The sequence below is a fragment of the Arachis ipaensis genome, chromosome B07, assembly GCF_000816755.2.
Source record: "Arachis ipaensis cultivar K30076 chromosome B07, Araip1.1, whole genome shotgun sequence".
Lineage (NCBI taxonomy): Eukaryota > Viridiplantae > Streptophyta > Magnoliopsida > Fabales > Fabaceae > Arachis > Arachis ipaensis.
In genome coordinates, this window is record NC_029791.2 from 83259988 (window position 1) to 83275310 (window position 15323).

At 34.6% G+C, this 15323-nt stretch overlaps 1 long non-coding RNA gene across 1 annotated transcript in view; it reads left to right on the plus strand.

The window, feature by feature from the left end:
- LOC110264666 overlaps positions 12143-15323 on the plus strand; it is a 12340-nt gene continuing 9159 nt past the window's right edge. The window contains exon 1 of the long non-coding RNA XR_002350843.1: positions 12143-12279. This is a non-coding gene — a long non-coding RNA (uncharacterized LOC110264666). The remainder of the gene's footprint in view (positions 12280-15323) is intronic.

Genomic DNA, 15323 nt, shown 5'->3' on the forward strand with positions numbered 1-15323 from the left:
GTTAACCCTAACATCGAGGATAAGTCAAATACGCATAATTGATCTCAATCCACAAGTTCTAACCAACACACTAATTAGCTTAGTAAAAGACTAGCGTTAATGGAAACCAAATCAACTAACTAGTCTAATATATCAATAAAGAATGGAGATCAATGACTTAAGGTCACCTAAGTCCTCAATTCCAAGCTAAGAGTGAGAAAAAACTACACTAAAACTAAGTGAAGCATTTTATCAAACACTTGGTGTGCATGAAAATAAAAGAATATTAAATTGCAATATAATAAAATCTAAAGCTACTAAATGCAAGAAAATAATAATAACAACTCAATTAAACATCAATAAAAAAAGAAACATTAAATTGCATTAATAGAAATTCAAATTAACAAGAGTTCATCAACAATAAAATAACCAAATAAAAGAAAATAACAAATGAAACTAAAAGAAGCAAGATGCTAGAACAAGAAATAGTAGAGAAAACTAAATTAAAGCAAGTATCAAAGCATAAATCAAATAGAAATTTAACTATGCTACCCTAAATTCTAGAGAAGAGAGAGCTTCTCTCTTTAGAAATGACCTAAAACATGCTCTAAAACAAAACCTAATTGCTCTCCCCTTGTTTCCTCTTGAATTAGGGTGGAAATAGCTTTAGAAATGAGTTGGATTTGATTCTGGAGGCCCAAAAGTCACTGCCAGTGTTTTGCATTTAATGAGGTCATGTGCTGGGATTTGTGCATATGCACAGATGTGTGCGTACACACACTTGCTGATTCTCACTTGTGCGTACGCATGACTGCACGCTTCCACCTGTGCGTACGCATGCATAATTGTGTGCACGCACACTTACTGAAAAGCTCCAAACTCCATTTCTTCATGATTTCTATGCTTTTGCATGCTTTTTCCTCACTTATTCAATCCATATTAGCCTTGTACTCCTGAAATCACTCAACAAACACATCAAGGCATCAAATGGAATTAAAGTGAATAAAATTTAGCAAATAAGGGCCTAAAAAGCATGTTTTCACTTTTAAGCACAGTTTAGGAAGAATTTACAAAACCATGCAATTTTATTGAATAAATATAGGAAAAGTTGATAAAATCCACTCAATTCGAGCAAATAAATACCATGAAATGTGGATTTATCACATCCCCACACTTAAACAAAATCATGTCCTCATGCTAAACTCAAGAAAGAAACAAGAAAGGGGTATTACATTTCTTCAAAGCAAACTACCTATATGCAATCTATCTACATGAATGCAACTACTTAGTTAAAATAAATCAATTTCCAAGAATACATATATAAACATAAGGGCTAAAATAATTTCAATCAAATAAAATCCACAATTGAATTGAGTTATTGCAAAGAATTATAAACTTGCAAGATAAGAAATAATAACCGGTGGAAACATAGAATTGAACAATTGAACCCCTCACCGGATGTGTATACGCTCTAATCGCTCAAGTGTTTAGGGTTGATTCACTTAATTCTCCTCTAATCATGCTTTTTAAGATTTGTTTTTCATCTAACAATCAACAATTATTCAATGTATGCATACAAGTATCATGAGGACTTTTCATGATTGTAATGGGGCTAGGGTAAAGGTAAGGATGCATATGGTGAAGTGAGCTTGAAATTTGAATTTTTGACTAACTTAAGCTCTCACGTAACCTACATAACAACCTATATAATTCAAATGCAAACCTAATTACCCATTATTCACTTTTTCACACAATCATGCATTCTTTCCAATTAATGTCACATGCATTTTTCTTATTACTTTACTTTGGGGTTAACATTTCTCCCCTTTTTAGTGCTTTATTTTTCTTTTCTCTTTTTTTTTCTTTTTTATTTTCTGTCTTCTTTTTTTCTTTCAAGATAAAATATATACAAGAGACTAATGCATATGGTTTAAGTATTGAATGCATGAATATATACCCAATTCCAAAGATTTTCAATGAGAATACACTTTTATCTCAACCAATATTCCCAATCTTCCCCACATTTAAATGATACACACTCTCACTATCCTAAGCTAATCAAAGATCCAAATAAGGGACATTTATTGTTTTTCACTTATGGGTAGTGATGTGCTTAAATAAGGAATAAAAAGGGATTAAAATAGGCTCAAAGTTGGTTAACAAAGGTGGATAAAAGGGTAGGGCTATTTGGGTAAACGAGCTAATTGAAATGATGGCCTCAATCATATAAATACATATATACATCAAACAATGGACATAAAGAATCAAACAAATCAAGGACTGCAATCATGAAAAGAGAATAACACACACAAGAATGAAATAGTGGTTAATATGGTGTAACCACACAATTAGGCTCAAAACTCACATGCTTATGTGTTCTTAGCTCAAAAACATGTTCCATAATATATAATTCAAGCAAGTTTTAATGAAACAAATATTAACTCAAATCAATTAGGATATCAATGCCCTATTAAGAATTTTTTCTTAAAAAATTTCATTATTTTAACTAAGCTTATTATATATATGCATGTATAAAAAGAAATGCAATAAACTATGAAAAAATACGATTAAAGCTCTAAAATATATACAAACTAAGAAAACATAAAATTTGAAAGTATTTGAGATTAGAATTTGTCACGCAAGATTGCTAATCGGTGACAACCTCCCCACACTTAAAAGTTTGCACTGTCTTCGGTGTATTCAAAGATGAGCAAGTTGGGGTATGGTGACTTCGGATTGCCACCTTCAGCTGGTGGGTCAATCGGCTGCTGCGTGATCTTTCTCCTGCTTCCTTTGTTACTTATGGTGAATCATCCATGAAAAATAGAAAATAACACCGTAAGATGGTTAAATGCAAAAGCAAGAGAGCATAGATTGTTGGAATGAGGTGATATTCATTAAAAGGAGTGAGTGAATTAGTTTATGACATGAAGAAAACAAGTGTGTGTATTCTAAGTTGCACGGTTTAGAACACACACACTAGCATAGAAAGCTATGTCACAATTACATAAAAGAAACATGCACTTCACTCATTCTAGTGTGCTTGAGATACTTTAAAAAACTTGCAGGTTAAGATAAACAAACAAGTAATAAAGGAGCATAAAAGTATTCAAGCAAGAATCAAGAAATTGTGAAAGGATGATAGAAGAAAGTTTGCTTACAACACCTAAATTTCATGAAGTGGAAAACACGGCAAGCATAGTGCACAAAGCTTAAAAAGCTCAAAAAATGTCACTAGGTGGGCTTATAATCTAATTTCACAATTCCTTAATTTCAATGCATTAACTAGGTGACTTAAATAAAAATCAATCATAACAAGCATCACCTAACAAAAAATGCATCAACTATATACAATTGCCTAATAATAGATAGTGAATTTAAATTACATGGTGGCTAGCTACAACATGCAATTTAGAAATCCAACAAGATTCATGAAGGCAATGTTATAAGTACTTGGTATGTACAAATGTCCAACATTCAAAATTCAATACCAAGCAACAAATTATAACCTCAATAAAGATATCCAACAATATCAATAATTTTAGCATTAAGAAATAGCAGATCAAATCAATAATCCAACACTTATCACCTAAAACAAAAAATTAAATTGAAAAATTAAACTAACTAACTAACTTAAGGAGAGGATGGTGGGTGGGGAATGATAGTGGTGGATGGTGGTTGGAGGGGGCGGAAAGAAGAGAGGGGAAGAGAAAAGAAGAAAAGAAATAGAGAGAGAGAAGAAAAAAAAGAGTATGTGAAACAGGGGAGGGGTCACGCGTACGCGGAATGTCACGCATACTCGGAATGTCATCCGTACACGTGGGACTTGTGAAAATGGGGATCGATGCGTACGCAAGGGGCATGCGTACGCGTGAGAGGGAGAAAATGGAAGGCGACGCGTATGCGTGGGTCACATATATGCGTGATGGGCAAGTTTTGAAAAAATGTGCATATGCACTTAAGTATGCGAACACTCTGGGCAGGGGCGTGGTATAAACGTGTGCATACGCACAAAAGGCTTTTTTTTTTGGCTGAAAAAGGATCATTTGTGCGTGCGCACAGATGCATGCATACTCGCAGAGAGGTAAAAGGCTGGGGTGTGAATGCACAAGCAGGTGCGAGTGCTCCCGGTAGAGGAGGTGCAGACAAGTGTGCGTATGCACAGAGTACAGGATTTGGGGTTGGTGTGCGTACGCTCAAGTGTGTGCGCGCGCACATGCTCTGTCTTTTCCAAAAAACTTTTTAGAGCTCTAAGGTACCAAACTTGAGCTCAATAAAGGGTTTCAACCCAAAAAAATCCAATGTTGCATAAACACATGATCTAAACCAAAATTCAACCTAACTGTGCTTGAAATTAAACTAAAGCTAAGGTATCTACAAGAAACAAAATGCAATGAACTAAAACTGTATACAAAGAGATGGTTAGAAAGGTGTTACCATGGTGGGGTATCTCCCACCTAGCACTTTTATTTATTTTCTTTAAGTTAGACAATTGGGAGAGCCCTTGCTATGGTGGCTTGTGCTTGAATTCTTCGTTGAATCTCTACCAATGTTTGCATCTCCAATGGCCTCTGGGATCCCAAATCTTGTATACCCGATCTTCATGTTGACTCATATGATTCCATCCGGGTGGCAAGCATTCGAAGTTCTCACTCACGCATCCAAACATTCTCCGAGATCCATCCAATTGAGAATTACACCAACCATTAAAGCAAAACTTCAAAGATTCAACTTCTATGAACCTAGGATCATGTTTCCAACCACTACCTAATTTTCCTTTATTTTCTAATCCACAAAGATTCCTAAGTTGACTTTTATTTTCAATCAAACCATATTCAAGTGGGATAAAGAAGCTCAAGGTTAAGGATTTTACCCACTTAATTGAAGGAGGGGATAGTGCTTCTTGTATGATCTCCACCTCTTGACATGCTTTCTCAAGCTTGTTTCCTTGTTCAACTTCTTCAAATTCCTCAACCACTTCTAATTCCTTGGTTTCAACCTCTTCCACTTGAAATTCATGGTTCAACTCATCTTCTTTCCCTTGTAATTCCAAGCTCTCTTCCATTTTATATGCTTCAATTGAAGTTGATTTTTCACATTCATCATTGGAAGTGCTTGAATTGTTGGAAGAGTGTAGTGGGGCAAGGTGAGGTAAGGCTTCGGCTAAGGTAGCAATGATGTTTTCTTGCCTCTTTTAGTACTCTTCTTGCTCTTGAAAGAAGAATTAGAATGCTTCCCCTGTTGAAGGTTGTGGGAAGAAAGAAGATTCTTCATGTGGGAGAATGTCCTCATATGTTGAAGGTAGTTGATATTTATGAGAGTATTAAGGTGGTATGGGGTATTGGTGTTGGAATTATGGTAGTTCTAAGTGCGGTTCATAAAGTTATTCATGAGGCATAGAAGGTTGATGGTATGGTGGGTATAGGTTAGGCTCATGTGGAGGTGTTTGGGGATATTGTAATATGGCTTGTAAGTAAGGTTGATAATAATGTTGAGGGTTTGATTGGTATTGGTATGCATTAAGAGGTGGATAGTAGCTATAAGGATATGGAGGAGGTTCTTGCCAAGAGGGTTGCCTAGAAGCATATGGCTCCTCACTCAATTGATCCCAGAATCCATGATACATTCCATCATTGTGGTTCTCACTTCCTATAACATCATAACAACCAAACTCCAAACCAAAAGGGTGAAAATTCATATAGAAAAGAAGAAATAAAAAAAAGAGATAACAAGAAAAGCAAGTAAAATAAACTCCTAAAACTAGCAAAAGCAGGCAACCAATAAAAAAGAAGCAAGCTATTTACATATCAACATATTCACACTAGCCAACTATATAACACCATTGCAATTCCCCGGCAACGGCGCCAAAAACTTGATAAGTAGGATTTGTGCCGGTTTAGAATTTCTCAATAAAAGAATCACTTCATTGATAGCATAGTCCAAACCGGCAATTAAATCCCAAACATCATAGTTTAATTCAAGAATTGTCACAATTCAAATCAAATAACCGAGAGTATTTAAATTCCGAGTTGTTCTCCCTAGGAATTGCCATTGAGTGCTCAATTATTGGCTATGAGGGAATGGGGGGTGTCATAGCAAGAGACAAGAATTGTAAATAGCAAAGAATTAAAGAAACAAGCAATAATTAAATATCAAAAGGAATCAAACTCAAGGCAATTAGTCAGGAGAAAGGAAAACTCAAGTGCTAAGAAACCTCTTGGCAAGGAGTGAGAGTTAAGGTTACCTATCCTAGCCATTGACCACAAACATATGATGATTATGAAGAGTTAATCCTACTTAGTCAACCCTAACATTGAGGATAAGTCAAATAGGCATAATTGATCTCAATCCACAAGTCCTAGCTTAGTTTTATAGAGAGAGAAGCTCTCCCTTATCTCTAGAATTAGGTTAGGTTTAGTTAATCTTCTCTTAGATTGATGCTTTAATTCTTGTCTTGATTTAGTTTCTTTACTATTTCTTCTTCTAGCTTCTTACTTCTTTTAGTTTTACTTGTTATTTCTTTTATTTGGTTATTTTATTGTAATGAACTCTTGTTAATTTGAATTTCTATTAATACAATTTAATGTTTCTTTATTTATTGTTATTTAATTGATTTGTTATTATTATTATTATCTTGCACTTTGTAGCTTTAGATTTTATTTTTATTGCAATTTAATACGATTTTACTTTCATGCACACCAAGTATTTGATAAAATGCTTGGCTTAGTTTTTCCTCACTCTTGGCTTGGAATCGAGAACTTTGGTGACCTTGAGTCATTGATGTCCAGTCTTGATTGATATATTAGGGTAGTTAGTTGATTTGGTTTCCACTAACTCCAAGTCTTCCATTAAGAGAGTTGGCTAGGATTTGTGAATTGAGATCAATTATACCTATTTGACTTATCCTCGATGTTAGGGTTGACTAAGTAGGATTAATTTTTCATAATCATCATATGTTTGTGGTCAATGGCTAGGATAAGTAACCTTGATTCTCAATCCATGCTAAGAGGTTTCTTAGCGCTTGAATTTTCTTTTCCCTTGATTAATTGCCTTGAGTTTAATCGCTTTTGATCTTTAATTCCTTGCATGCTTATTTACCTTCTTACTATTTATATTTCTTGCCTCTTGCCATCAACCCCCATTCCTTCATAGCCAATAATTGAACATTCCATTGCAATTCCTAGGGAAGACGACCCGGGGAGTTGTTGGGGAGTTGCAATGGTATTATGTTATTGGTTGTTGTAAATATGTCAATATGTAAATATCTTTCTTCTTTTTGGTTGTTTTCTTGATTTTGGTAGTTGTTCGGAATTTGTTTTAGTTTCTCTTATTAGTTTTTGTTTTTATTTTCCCTCTTTTCTATGACTTCTCACCCTTTTGGCTTGGAATTTGGTTGTTATAATGATGTAGGAAGTGAGAATCTTAATGATGGAATCAATTGAGTGAGGAGCCATATGTCTCTAGGCAACCCTCTTGGCAAGAACATCCTCCATACCCTTATAGCTACTATCCACCTCTTGATGCATACCAATATCAATCAAACACTCAACATTATGATCAACCTTACTCACAAGCCACATCACACTATTACCAAACACCTCCATGTGAGCCTAACCTATACCCACTAATCCATCACCCTTATGTGCATCATGAACAACCTTATGAACCACACTTAGAGCCACTACAATTCCAACACCAATATCTCACACCACCTCAATACTATTACCAATACCCATCACCTTCTACATATGAGAACCTTCTCCCACATGATGAACCTCCTTTTTCCCCACAACCTTCAACGGAGGAAGCATTCCAATTCTTCCTTCAAGAGCAAGAAGAGTACCAAAAGAGGCAAGACAACATTATGGCTACCTTAGCCAGAGCCCTATCTCACTTAGCCTCACTACACTCTTCCAATAATTCGAGCACTTCCATGGACGAAAGTAAAGAATCAACTTCAATTGAAGCATGTGGAGTGGAAGAGAGCTTGGAACTACAAGGGAAAGAAGAGGAATTGAAGCATGAGTTGCAAGAGGAGGAGGTTAAAACCAAGGAATTAGAAGTGTGCACGGACCTGTGCGTATGGACCCCTAACAATTTTTTCTTCTGTGCGTGTGCACGGACCTGTGTGCATACGCATAGATGTCGAATTTTGATGTTTCATATTCTAAAAAAAAATCCTCGTATGCACACGCACAAGTCAAATTTCACCTTCTGCCCGGAGCGGTCGCACATAGTTGTGCGTGCACACACCCCTATTTTACACCCTTGGTGCGTATGCATAGCCCTGTGTGCGTACGCATGACTCTTTTTTCTCACCATCCTACTTTTTTTCTTCTCTTATCTTTATTTCTTTTCTTCTTTTCTCTTCTCTCTTCTTTCCCTCCTCCAACCATCATCCATCACTATCATTCACCACCCACCATACTCACCCACTATACTCACCTTTAGTTAGTTAGTTAGTTATTGTTTAGTTAGTTGGTTAGTTTAATTTTCTGTTTTGGTGCCAAGTGTTGGATGATTGAGTTGATTTGTTGATTCTGTTGAGATATTGCTACTGAATTATTGATATTTTTATTACTATTTATTGTTGGACATCTTTGTTGAGGTCATACTTTGTTTCTTGGTATTGAGTTTTAAATGTTGAATATTTGCACATACCAAGTACTAATGACATTGCCTTCATGAATATTTTCGGATTTCTAAATTGCATGTTGTAGCTAGCCACCATGTAATTGGACTTCATTATCTATCATTAGGAAATTTGTTCTTAGTTGATGCATTTTTTGTTAGGTGATGCTTGTTATGATTGATTATTATTTAAGCCACCTAGTTGATGCATTAAAATTAAGGAATTGTGAAATTGGATCATAATCTTACCTAATGACATTTTTTGAGCTTTTTAAGCTTTGTGGATCATGTTTTCCACTTCATGTCATTTAGGTATTGCAAATAAACTTTTCTCTATCATCTATTTCATAATTTCTTTATTCTTGCTTGAATGCTCTTGTGCTTCTTCATTACTTGTTTGTTTATGTTAACCTACAAGATTTCTTTAAAGCATTTCAAGCACACTATACTGAGTGAAGTGCATGCTTCTTTTGTGTAATTGTGACATAGTTTTCTTTGCTAGTGTGTGTGTTCTAAACCGTGCAACTTAGAATACACATACTTGTTTCCTCAATATCACAAACTAATTCAGTCACTTATTTTAGTGATTCATCACCTCATTCCAACACTATATGCTTCCTTGCTTTTGCATTTACTTGCATTTCCATCCTATTTTCTATTTTTCATGGATGATGCATCATAAGCAATAAGGGAAGCAAGGAGAAAGAGCATGCAGCAGCCGGTTGATCCACCAGTTGAAGGTGGCAATCTGTATTGTCGCCATACCCCCCTTGCTCACCTTTGAATGCATGAAGGATCGTGCAAACTTTTAAGTGTGGGGAGGTCGTCATCGATCGGCAATCTTGGGTGATAATTTCTAATCCCAAACACTTTCACACTTTATTTTCTTTTAGTTTGTATATATTTTAGAGTTTCAATTACATTTTTTTCTTCTTTGTTTATTGCATTCTTTACATATATATAATAAGCTTAGTTAAAATAACAAAATTTTCCAAGAAAAATATTCTTAATAGGGCATTGATATCCTAATTGATTTGAGTTGACACTTGTCTTATTAAAAATTGCTTGAAATATATTGTGGAATATGTTTTTGAGCTAAGAACACATAAGCACGTGAGTTTTGAGCCTAATTGTGTGGTTGCATCATATAACCACTATTTCATTCTTGTGTGTGTTATTCTCTTTCTATGATTGTAATCTTTGATTTGTTTGATTTTTTATGTCCATTGTTTGATGTATATATGCATTTATATGATTGAGGCCATCATTTTATTAGCTCACTTACCCAAATAGCCTACCCTTTTATCTTCCTTTGTTAACCAACTTTGAGCCTATTTTAATCCCATTTTCTTATTAATTTTAGCACATGACTACCTCTAAGTAAAAAATAATAGATGTCCTTTATTTGGATCTTTGATTAGCTTAGGCTAGTGAGACTGTATATAATTTAAGTGTGGGGAAGCTTGGGAACATTGGTTGATATAAAGGTGTGTTGTTGTATTTCTTTGTTAAAGGTCTTGGAAATTGGGTACATACTCATGCATTAAATGTTTAAACCATATGCATTAATGCTCTTGTATATATTTATTTTGAAAAAAAATGAAATGAAAATGAGAAAAAGAAAAGGAAGATAAAAAGAAAAAAATAGAAAAAGAAAAAATAGAAAAAGAAAGCAATAAAAAGGGGACAAAATGCCCTAAAGTAGAGTAATAAGAACAATGCATATGAGATGTGAATTGAAAAGAATGCATGAGTGTGTGAAAAAGTGAATAATGGGTAGTTAGGTTTGTATCTGAATTTTATAGGTTGTTATGTGTGTTAGGTGAGAGCTTTGGTTAATCAAAGATTCAAATTTCAAACTCACTTGACCATATGCATCCTTACTTTAACCCTAGTCCCATTATAGCTTATGAAAAGTCCTCATGATATTTGTATGCATACATTGAATAATTGTTGATTGTTAGATAAAAAATAAATCTTAGAAAGCTTGATTAGAAGAGAATTGAGTGAATCAACCCTAAACACTTGAGCAATTAGAGTGTATACACATCCGGTGAGGGGTTCAATTGCTCAATTACATGTTTTCACCTTTAATTATCTCCGTTCTTGCAAGTTGTTAAATTCTTTTCAATAACTCAATTCAATTGTGAATTTGACTTCGCACAACTGGTTCAGCAAGTGCACTGGGTAATCCAAGTAATACCTGAGTGAGTCAGGGTCGATCCCACGAGGATTGTGATTTGAAGCAAGCTATGGTTATCTTGTAGATCTTAGTTAGGCGGTTAGAAAAGTTGGTTGGTTGTTTAAAATGCATAAAAGTAAAATAAAGATAACGTTACTCAGTTGATGGTGAATGTAATGATAAGAAGATGGTTAAGGCTTCGGAGATGCTTTATTCTTCTGGATCAATTCGGTTTTACTGTCTCCTCCAACTGTGAATGATTTCTTCTATGGAAGGCTGTATATGATCAACACCTTTCTTGATAGGTCGTTGATTCTCCTCCAGAGCTGAACACCAGGGTTAGTGCGCATCCAGTCTGATTCCCTTTAGTGATCCTACTCAAAATGCCATAGACAAGGTCGAATCTTCTGGATAAGAGAATGTTGTGCCTTTGGTTCTAGCCTCTAAGATAAAGACTCTAATCTCCCCATACCTTGGCTGAACTAGTGACTCGAGAAAACCCCAACGAAGTCGTGGATTAGCCGTCTAAGAGATATATAATTAAGCTAGTGGTTCATCATTGTCCGATGAAAGACTCACTCTGAACCAATGTAGAATTAGATAACCTTGTGCCGATTCAATGCATTCATAATGTTGAAGAATGAGGATACATCTTATAGTAGATAATTAGACACGAATTGAAATAGAACAGTAGTACTTTTATTAATCCATAAAACTCGACAGAGCTCCTCCCGTCAACCTAGAAGGTATAGAGACTCATACTGATAGAAAATACAATGAAACGTGTAAAGTGTTGGAAGATCCTCCTCGGAGAGATCGTGTATGTCTCTCTTTAAATACTAAGCTAATGACAAAGGATTACATAAAAAGGGTAAAACAGTCTTTTAGTGCGAAAATCCACTTCCGGGGCCTACTCGGTGAGTGTTTGGGCTGAGCAAAAGAGTAACCCACGTGCTGGGAGGGCTCTAGGGCATTGAACGTTGGCTAGGGGCACCTTCTTGGGCGTTGGACGCCAAAATAGGGCAGATGGCTGGCGTTGAACGCCCGTTTTGGGCCTTCAATTCTAAAGCAAAGTATTGACTATTATACATTTCTGGAATGCCCTGGATGTTAGATTTCCATATCCATTAAGAAAGCTCCATTTGGTCTTTTGTAGCTCCATAAAAGCTCTTTCGAGTGTAAGGAGGCTAGATCCTGACAGCATCTGCAGTGCTTTCTCTGCCTCTAAATCAGACTTTTGCTCTAGCTCCTCAATTTTAACCAGAAAATATCTGAAATTGCATAAAAACACACAAACTCAAAGTAGAATCCAAAAATGCGAATTTTGCACTAAAACCTATGAAAATATAATAAAACTTAAATAAAACATGCTAAAAACTATATGAAAATAATGCCAAAGAGCGTATAGAATATCCACTCTTCACAACACCAAACTTAAACTATTGCTTGTCCCCAAGCAACTAAAACAAAGTAGGATTAAAAGAAGAGTAAGATACAATAAATCTTAGAGTTTTCACCGAAGCTCAGTTTAAATTAGATGAGTGGGACTTAATAGCTTTTTGCTTCTGAATAGTTTTGGCATCTCACTATCCATTGAAACTCAGAAGTGTTGGCATTCTTAGGAACTTAGAATCCAGATGATATCATTGACTCTCCCAGTTTAGTTCTTTTTTATTCTTGAACACAGTTTCTTTAGAGTCTTGGCCGTGACCCTAAGCACTTTGTTTTCCAGTATTACCACCGGATACATAAATGCCACAAATACTTAACTGGGTGAACCCCTTAGGATTGTGATTCAGCTTTGCTAGAATCCTGATGAGCGAATATTTTATACGCTTTTTGCCATCATTTTCATATAGTTTTTATTATGCTTTATTTAAGTTTTATTTAGTTTTCATAGGTTTTGGTGCAAAATTCACATTTTTTTATTCTACTTTGAGTTTGTGTGTTTTATGGTAATTTCAGGTATTTTCTGGTTGAAATTGAGGAGCTTGAGAAAAAGTCTAATTCAGAAGCAGAGAAAGGACTGCAGATGCTGTCAGGATCTGACCTCCGTGTACTGAAGGAACTTTTCTGGAGTTACAGAAGCTTAAATGGCGCGATCTCAATGGCTATGGAAAGCTAACGTCTAGGGCTTTTAAGAAATATATAATAGTCCAAACTTTGTTTCAGAAATGAAGGCCTAAAATTGGCGTTCAACGCCAGCCACCAGCCCCATTCCTGGTGTCTAGCACCCATAAGGGAGCAGCTGGAGTTCAACACCCAAAAGGTGGCCCCTAGCCAACATTCAACGCCCCTAAGGGATACTAGCACGTGGGAGATACTCAAGCTCAGCCTAAACACTCACCAAGTGGTGCCCAGAAGAGGATTTTCGCACTATTAGACTATTTTATCATATTTCTATAATCCTTAGTTACTAGACTAGTATATATAGGAGAAGATCGCCCGTATTTAGGATCTTCTTCCACCACTTTACATGTTTTTTACATTGTTCTATGTACAGTATGAGTTTTTTGGATTAATAAAAGTATTGCTGTTCTATCTCAATTCGTGTTTGATTCTCTATTCTAAGATGTATCTTCGTTCTTCAACCTTATGAATGAGTTGAACTGGCACAAGGTTATCTCTATTCTATATGGGTTTTGCAAGCGTCTTTCATCGGATATTAATGAACTACTAGCTTGATTATACATCTCTTAGACTGGCTAATCCACGACTTCGTTGGGGACTTCTCAAGACATCAGTTCAGCCGAGGTTTGGGGAGATTAGGGTCTTTGTGGTAAAGGCTAGAACTAAAGGCACAATATTCTCTGATCCAGAAGATTCAACCTTATCTGTGGCGTTTTGGGTTGGATCATCAAAGGGAATGAACTACAAGAGCTTCACGCTCATTCAGACTATATGCGCACTAACCCTGGTGTTCAGCCTAGAGGAGAATCGGCGACCTCTCAAGAAAGGCGTTGATCACATACAGCCTACCATAGAAGAAATCATTCACAGTTAGTGTAGACAATGAGACCGAATTAATCCAGAAGAATAAAGTATCTCTAAAGCCTTAACCCTCTTCTTATCATTGCATTCACCTTTAATTGAGTAACGTTATCTTTATTTTACTTTTATGCGCTTTAAACAAACAAACAACTTTTCTATCCGCCTAACTTAGATCTACAAAATAACCACAGCTTGATTCAAGCCAACAATCCTCGTGGGATCGACCCTGACTCACTCAGGTATTACTTGGACAACCCAGTGCACTTGCTAGTTCAGTTGTGCGAAGTGTAATTCCACGCACAAAGTTTTTGGCGCCGTTGCCGGGGATTGTTTGAGTTTGAACAAACTAATGGATTATTTTGATTCTTAGATTAGGTATTGTTTTTAATTTTGTTTGAGTCTTTTATTTTTCTTTTTCAGAAAAAAAATAAAAAATCTTTTCAAAAATATTTGTTTTCTTTACTAATCTTTATCTTTTGTTTGAGTCTTTGTTCTTGTTCTTGTCAAAGTTTCGAATTTTCATGGTGTTCTTTTCAAAAAATTTTTAAAAAAAGTGTCTTTTGTTTGAGTCTTGTGTCAATCCTTAAGTTTGGTGTCTCTTTCTATCTTTGGTCCCTTTGGTACTTTTGGTCTGTCTTTTCTTGAGTTTTTAGAAAATTGTTCTTGTTACTTTCTTTTATTTGATTTCAATTTCTTTAAATTTGATGTCTTTTAGTGTTTTCCATGCAAAGTTCGAAAAATTAGTGTCTTGACTTTTAAAATTTTAGGTTTGGTGTCCTTTAGTTGTTCTTTATTTGCTTTGAATTTTCGAATTTGTTCTTTGTGTTCTTTCTTTGGTATTCAAGTTGTTCCTGTTTTGATCTTAAAATTTTTTAGTTTGGTGTCTTTTGATGTTTTTCTTTTTAAGTTTTAAAAAATTTAGAGTCTTAGATCTAAAAATTTTAAGTTTGGTGTCTTTTGGTTGTTTTTCTCTTTCTTCATTAATTCAAAAAAAAATATCTTTTCTATCTTTATTTCAAAATTATTTTCGAAAATTTCAACCAAAAGTTCAAATTTTAATTTCAAAATCATTATCTTATCTTCTTTTAATTTCAAAAATCAAATTTCAAATCTTATCTTTTATATCTTATCATATCTTTCTTTTAATTTGATACATTCATATCTTATCTTTCTTTTAAATTTTAAAATTCAAAACTTTTTCAAATCTTTATCTTATCTTTTGTTATCTTTCATTAAATTTCAAATTATTATCTTATCTTATCTTAAACTTGAAGTTCAAAATCAAATCTTTTAAAAAAAATTAAATCTTTTTCAAATCTTTATCTTATCTTGTTTCAAAATTCAAAATTCAAAATTTAAAAATTTAAATTTCAGAATTCTATCTTATCATATCTTAAATTCAAGTTTTAAAATTCAATTTCAAAATTAAAAATTTAAAATTCAAATTCAAATTTCAAAATCAACTCTTTTTCAAAATTCAAAGTAAAAAATTTTCAAAATCAAATCAGTTACCTTTCTTTACAAATCTTATTAGTTAATT